Source organism: Squalius cephalus (assembly GCF_949319135.1).
Source record: "Squalius cephalus genome assembly, contig: scaffold_138, whole genome shotgun sequence".
In the NCBI taxonomy this organism is placed as follows: domain Eukaryota; kingdom Metazoa; phylum Chordata; class Actinopteri; order Cypriniformes; family Leuciscidae; genus Squalius; species Squalius cephalus.
This window is the reverse complement of record NW_027645837.1, coordinates 4,981-11,546: the sequence shown is the minus strand read 5'-3', so window position 1 is coordinate 11,546 and position 6,566 is coordinate 4,981. Positions and strand designations below refer to the sequence as shown.

Here is a 6,566-nt window from a genome sequence, read left to right as displayed (position 1 = left end):
AGCCCCCATTTTACCAGGTGGGGAATAAATGAGACACATATTTTAAAGGTATACAAGCTCAAATATAAAAACTGTAATACAATTGATAATAATTGATAATACATAATTTAAATATGTTTTCAGTTAAAACAGCTCAAACATGCGTCTGAGAAAGCGTTGTCTGTGAAACTGGGGGCATAGTTTTAGAGACACCAACCTCAAATTTGAATCTTAAAATATGCCATTGTTTTGTCTCAAGATTCACACCAGTAATGTTTTTTTTTTCTTTGCACATTTATAAAAGCTACTTAAATGAAAATGAAATGATAAAATGAATCTACTTTATTTTTTTATTTATTTTTTACCAAACGTTGAAGTATTAGTTCCAACCAACATTTGTAAACAGCATCGCAGAGTTGTGGTTTGAACGACAGCTCTCGATCTGTGATTTGAAGCATAGTTTCAAGTTTACATGGCATGTGGACTCAATAAATCATTATCTTTACAAAAATAAGCAAGCTGACATTCAGTACAACCTGTGTCTTTTATTTAGAATACATACAAATGTAATTTAAGTCTTTTAGTTTGTCAAGAGATTTAAAGCACCATTTTTGAAAACTGCGCAAGCTCTACTATGTAAGAACAAGCCTATGATTGAATCTGGAAATAAATCAAAATAACTGAGTGAAATTAAACACAGTCATGCCATGTACTAACATTATATGTTTGATATTTAATTTATATCAAAACATCTAGCATTAATTTGATCTCAAACAGATTCATTAAATAAATTATACAGATGATAAAGCCTACTTGTTACAACTGAACTGGTTATTTACAATGTTTTGTATAGACAGCTTAGATGAATAGCTTATTTAAAACAATTATATAGTCACCCCCAATTTTGGTGAGTGATGCATTTATGACATACCAAAAATATCAAAGTTTCTGCTCAGAAATCATTCTGAATAGGCACATAACCAACATATATTTAGAAAGCCATCACTTGAGTGTTTACAGTTCAAGACTAAAAATTTATCAGACTGTTATGAATATTGAGATATATAAGCTCAAACATAAAAACATCAAATATTAAGAATATATTTATTAAATGTATAAAATATTCTGAGCTTCAGAATATCAAATCTGAGGATGATCTCTAAATGCATTTTATGAAGCCTATTGTAAGACCAAATATCTTATTCCCCTGTAAACACTCATGTAGAGTCATTGACTCTCATTGTCATTTAGAGTCATTGACTCAACATGTCTGGTTGGTCTGGTGAGGAGAAATGGCCCATTCATGTAAATCGACGAACATTTAGCACCTTTTCAAGAGACTTAAAGGGTTAGTTCACCCAAAAATGAAAATTCTGTCAGTAATTACTCACCCTCATGTTGTTCCAACCCCATTAGACTTTCGTTCATCTTCGGAACACAAATGAAGATATTTCTGATTAAATCTGAGTGCTGGATCACTCCTCCTGCAGGCTTATGGACACCTCAACTTGCTGGCCCAGAAAATGTATTATAGACATTGTTAATATAGTACAAGTGACTCCAGTGGCTCAATCTTAAGTTTGTAAAGCGACAAGAATACTTTCTGTGCGCAAAAACAAACAAAAATAACGACTTTATTCCTCTTTTCATTTCCTTCTCTCTGGACCTCGAGGTTTTTTTTTACATAGTGTAATATAACGTAGCGGGCTATTGGGCGACTGTGGTCATGTGTGATACGTGGTGACGTGAAACACAGACGCGCTACGCTATTACACTACGTAAAAAAAATCTCTCAGATTTCATCAAAAATATCTTAATTTGTGTTCCGAAGTTGAACGAAAGTCTAATGGGGTTGGAACAACATGAGGGAGAGTAAATACTGACAGAATTTTCATTTTTGGGTGAACTAACCCTTTAATCTTCATTTTTCTTTTATTCTTATTCTTTTGTTTGAATTCAGTCATTAATGCCTGTATCCCTGTATTTTTTGCTTGGTCATCTAAATCTCTGTCATTCCACTATGCAAGAGCAATACATCTATTATCTTAAGTCTTGTTAGAAAACCAACAACAACAACAACAAAAAAAAACTGTTCTTGAATTAAAAAAAATAAATAACATGATTTTATGAAATAGGAAGCTCATGTAGAAGGTGCATTAGCTCAACAGGCAGCCTCAAGCTACATGACACAATATCATTTATTAATATTACACTCTCACTTAAAGCTCACTTTAAAACACAATTGAGTATTTGTATCATATTTCGGTCGCAATTTAAAATGGTTTCAAGTCAAAAAAGATTATTTAAATATGTTATAGGCTATTTTGCATTTTTTTATGAAGCAATGGGCTATTTTTACTCACATGCATACTGTAAACATTCTTTGTTCCTATACAATAACCAAAATCGAACGGAAATCAAACACACACAAAACAGAATAACTTGAATCCTGCATTTATTAGCTTCTTGTATCAGATGAAGAGATGTGTTTAGTTTTGTTTGTCCACAGTGTACACAGCACTGCGTCATCCAGAAGGACAGCCTTATGGTCACGTTGGTTCACCATGAGATGATTGACAGCTTTACAAACGAATCATATCGAACTGATGTCATCACGTTTGCTGACGCAAATCTGGAAGAGCAGAGTCATCGCTGGCTCTGTTAGCTGTTTGAGCTCTTCAGATTGCATAATTCAGTGGGAAATAAATAGAAATATTATTCTGTATGACGATATCATATCAATTATTTCTCCAAATGTGCGCATCATTGGCCTAATAGCCCTGGGAGATCGTGGATATTGTATGTAGGCCTATATAAACACAAATAAACTGGAGATGAGATGAATGGCTGCTGTATGAGTGATGATTTCTATTCAAGATAACGAACATTACAGATTAATTATTTTGCACTTCTGGAATAAATTAAGAAACTTATCTAACTTCAAACCAGTTTAATTATAAACAGTGGTCAAATATCAAAGCTGGGGTCTTAAACCTTCCTAATGAAGCTCAGTTTGTGCAGATCAAGTAGGAGTGTGATGTTTTAAAGAGTAATAAATAAAATAATCTGGGGCCACCAGTGATCCTTGACAATCAAGGGGTTAATTATGCCTCTGATTGTTTTACTTCTGGTATATCTGCTTGGGGAATCGAAGCATTTAATGTCTCCTATTAACACCCGGTCTCCACTAGATAAAAACAGTCTGTCAGGTCACAGCTGTAATCACCTGTGATTATCATATGTAAAGGCAAATGTATAGGAAATCGTTAACCACACATTCCAAAAGAAAAAGGTTTAAGCAGTATGTAAATGAAATGATATTGCTGTTTTTTGTAACTAAAACCACTCAATTCACACTTGTGAATTGCAGCTATTCATGGATTCACGTCTGGTTCATGATCACCCTTTTCAGTGTTTATTCTGTTATGATAAACAGCTGGATAAACTTAATTTACTATGAAACTAACCAACAAATTAGTAATTAACTAAGAAGAACTATATTAAACTAGGCATATATATTATTTACTGTGTTTTATCTTTGATCATAAGGTTAATTAATGGAAATTTAGAAATAGTGCTATCCATTTTACAAAGAGGTTTCATTTGTTAATTTACCATAAACTATAAATAAACGGTTGTAATTTTATGAGCTCATATGAATAAGTTATCTAAAATAATACACTGTGCATTAATGTGTGTATGATGTTATTGGTTAGTTCAGATAACTGTATGCATTACATAATCTAAATGAATAGAACCTTACTGAAAATGTAATCCAAAGTGATGATGCATTTAAATTGAAGTTGTGCTGCAAGATTAATGATATTAAGAAAGTACTGGTCCATGTATTGTTTATTTGGAGTTCTGCATACTTAATATAGTTCACTGTTTACACCAATACATGATATAACCCCATATGAGTTTATTTATTTTCACTTTAAAACAGATCTTGTAGAGATTACCATATTGTTGTTTTATTTTCTACCCCAGAAACAAATCTATATAAATCTATATATATATTGAATGTGTGTGTAAATATTCACTGATACACTTGGTGTCATATGGTGTTTGTTATTTCTTTGGGACATTTTAACTAAATATATTTTATTAAAACTAATCTGAAATAAATAATATGGTCTATTTCATGTGACTTTCAAAAATGTGTATTATAAGTAAGTCTTAAACTTTTTTTTTTTTTGCAGTGTACTAAGTCATAATTAAGTGTTTTTGCAACAGCATTATTTTCCAGGGTAAGCTAAGCAACAATCACCCACTTGTACATATTTGGAGGCGCCAGTTTGTTTCCAATCCCAGAGAAATTAGCATTTCTATAGCAACAGTTATCTGGAGACCCAATCACTGTCCAGAGATGGTTGGGGTTGTGGGATATAATCACAGAACATTCACTCTTTCGTGTCTTTTGGAAGTGTTTGTCTCTGTTTGAACCTTGCGTTTTTGAAGGAGGAGAACATATTCTACAACATGAGGTAAGTTCAGCATTTTGATTGATCTATTTATAAAGAAAATAAATAATTACGCTGTTACAATTCAGAATTTCAAATTGGTTTCATTAGTAATTGGTATCTTTATAATTTATATTTTTGATACTCCTTTTTGCGGATAGTTAAAATGTCTAGAAGAGTAATTTAGAAATTTAGAATAATCCTTATTTTAGACTTGTAGTACCAACAATGATGATATTGCGTATATTTAAAATCATAATGGTCAATTTAACAAACATAAAAAACAATGTTTTACCAGTTATTCTACAGATGTTGCAACTGTTAAACATGTTTACGATTACTATTTTTTTACTTTCCTTGTTTTTTTTTTGTTTTGTTTTTTTTAGAAAAGTCAAGTCAACAGTTCATGTTGTTCAACAAGAACACTTCATCAGAGAATCCACTACTCAAAAGAAAGGTATGTTTCTGCTCAACCTATTGAACTATTTTAAAATGTTTTATTCAAATAGATTTTAACATTTACAATAATGCATGTAGTGGCAATCTCATTTCAAAATACACAAATGTTTAAGTGTTATTGTATGTTCGTTTGAAAATTGTAGATGTTTAAATCATGGTCCAGCCCTAGATTTTAAGATTGTGAGTTGTGCCTTTCCATGTTAAAGAAAGGCCTTAAATGTATAAAGTTTATTGTGACGCAGCTAATTATATTTTACAACAAATTCTAGAGCAATTGTGTGACTTCCCAATTGTGTGCTGCATAGTTAATCATTTGTATTGTAATCCTTTTATCAGGTGTGCACAGAGTTTGGATTATTGGTGACAGTTACATTAGACGTGGCGAAAAGCGAGCAAGAGAGACCATAGGCACCAATCTTGGAGTGGCTTCCCAGGTCCAGTGGTTTGGCAGGGGAGGCATGTGTTGGGGAGACCTCCTTCCCTTCTTCCAACAGTGCCTTAAAAGAAGGACTGCTCCGAATGTGCTAGTGATTCACTGTGGAGGCAACGACCTAGGACGTGTGAAAAGTGTGCTGCTTCTCAAAGCAATGAAGAGGGACCTACGTGACCTCAACAGACAGTTTCCCCAGATGAAAATTCTGCTGTCTTCAATAAACCAAAGGCGCCACTGGAGGCATGCCCCCCCGGGAAAGGTGGACAAAGTGCGAAAGTTTGTGAACAATGTGATGGCTAAGTTTGTTTTGTGTGTTAATGGGAGCATTGTACATCATCCACACATACTGTTTGAAAAGCCTGAACTATTTTTAAGTGATGAGGTTCATTTAAGCCCTAAGGGAAACGATGTTTTTTTAACTGATATTGGCCATTGTCTGAGACACCACAACCCATAAAATTGGTCTTTAATTACAGAAAAGAGGGTCTCAAATCATGATATCATTTTATAATTGTATTAAAATGTATACATTTTAAAAAAGAACTGCAAAATGTTTAAAATTCAAACCAAAGGAAGAAATAAAAGCATTCCCCTGACTTATTGCTGTGGTTGCATTTTATTTATCTAGTCTAGATCATTGTTGATATTGTAAATTAATAATTGGTGAGAATAAAATTAAAATTCTGTATTATTTGTTGATATGGAACTGTAGCTAGAGAGAAAAAATTAGGGACTGCATAAAAAAGCATATAAAATATATTTAAAGAGAGTGCGTTAAACAAGAAAAATAATATTATGAATGATAAGAAGCTTCTTCTCACATCTGCTTTTGAGCTATTGCTGCCAGGCCGTCTGTAATTTTTACCCCATTGTGTGGAAAACAGATTCAAATTAGCCTGGCTAATGTCAGACCAAGTCTCTTTTGAGCCTTGGTCTGGGAACCACGTGTTAATTTTCTCGTATTTGAGGCGTGGTTCACGAATGCCCAGAGCCGTTTATTGGGCGCTATGAATGTCTATCAAATGCGCCTGTACGTAGCTCATAGCCAATCGTTTCAATTATACCAGATGACGTATGTAGAGTGACAGAAATTCGACGAGGAAAAATACGATGGGTCAAAGATTTATTTGTACACAATGGCGTGAATATTACTGTTTGTGCAAGATAAACATGAGGGTAGAAGGTAACGTCGAGTCTGATGCCATGTTGGATCCATAGATATAAACAAACTG

The 6,566-nt window shown here is 33.2% G+C and overlaps 1 long non-coding RNA gene across 1 annotated transcript; it reads left to right on the top strand.

The window, feature by feature from the left end:
• Positions 1–2,676: 2,676 nt before the first annotated feature.
• LOC307154141 lies at positions 2,677–6,110 on the top strand. Its single transcript, XR_013820282.1, has 3 exons — positions 2,677–4,466; positions 4,829–4,899; positions 5,238–6,110. It is a non-coding gene; the product is annotated as an uncharacterized lncRNA (long non-coding RNA).
• The last annotated feature ends 456 nt before the right edge of the window (positions 6,111–6,566 follow it).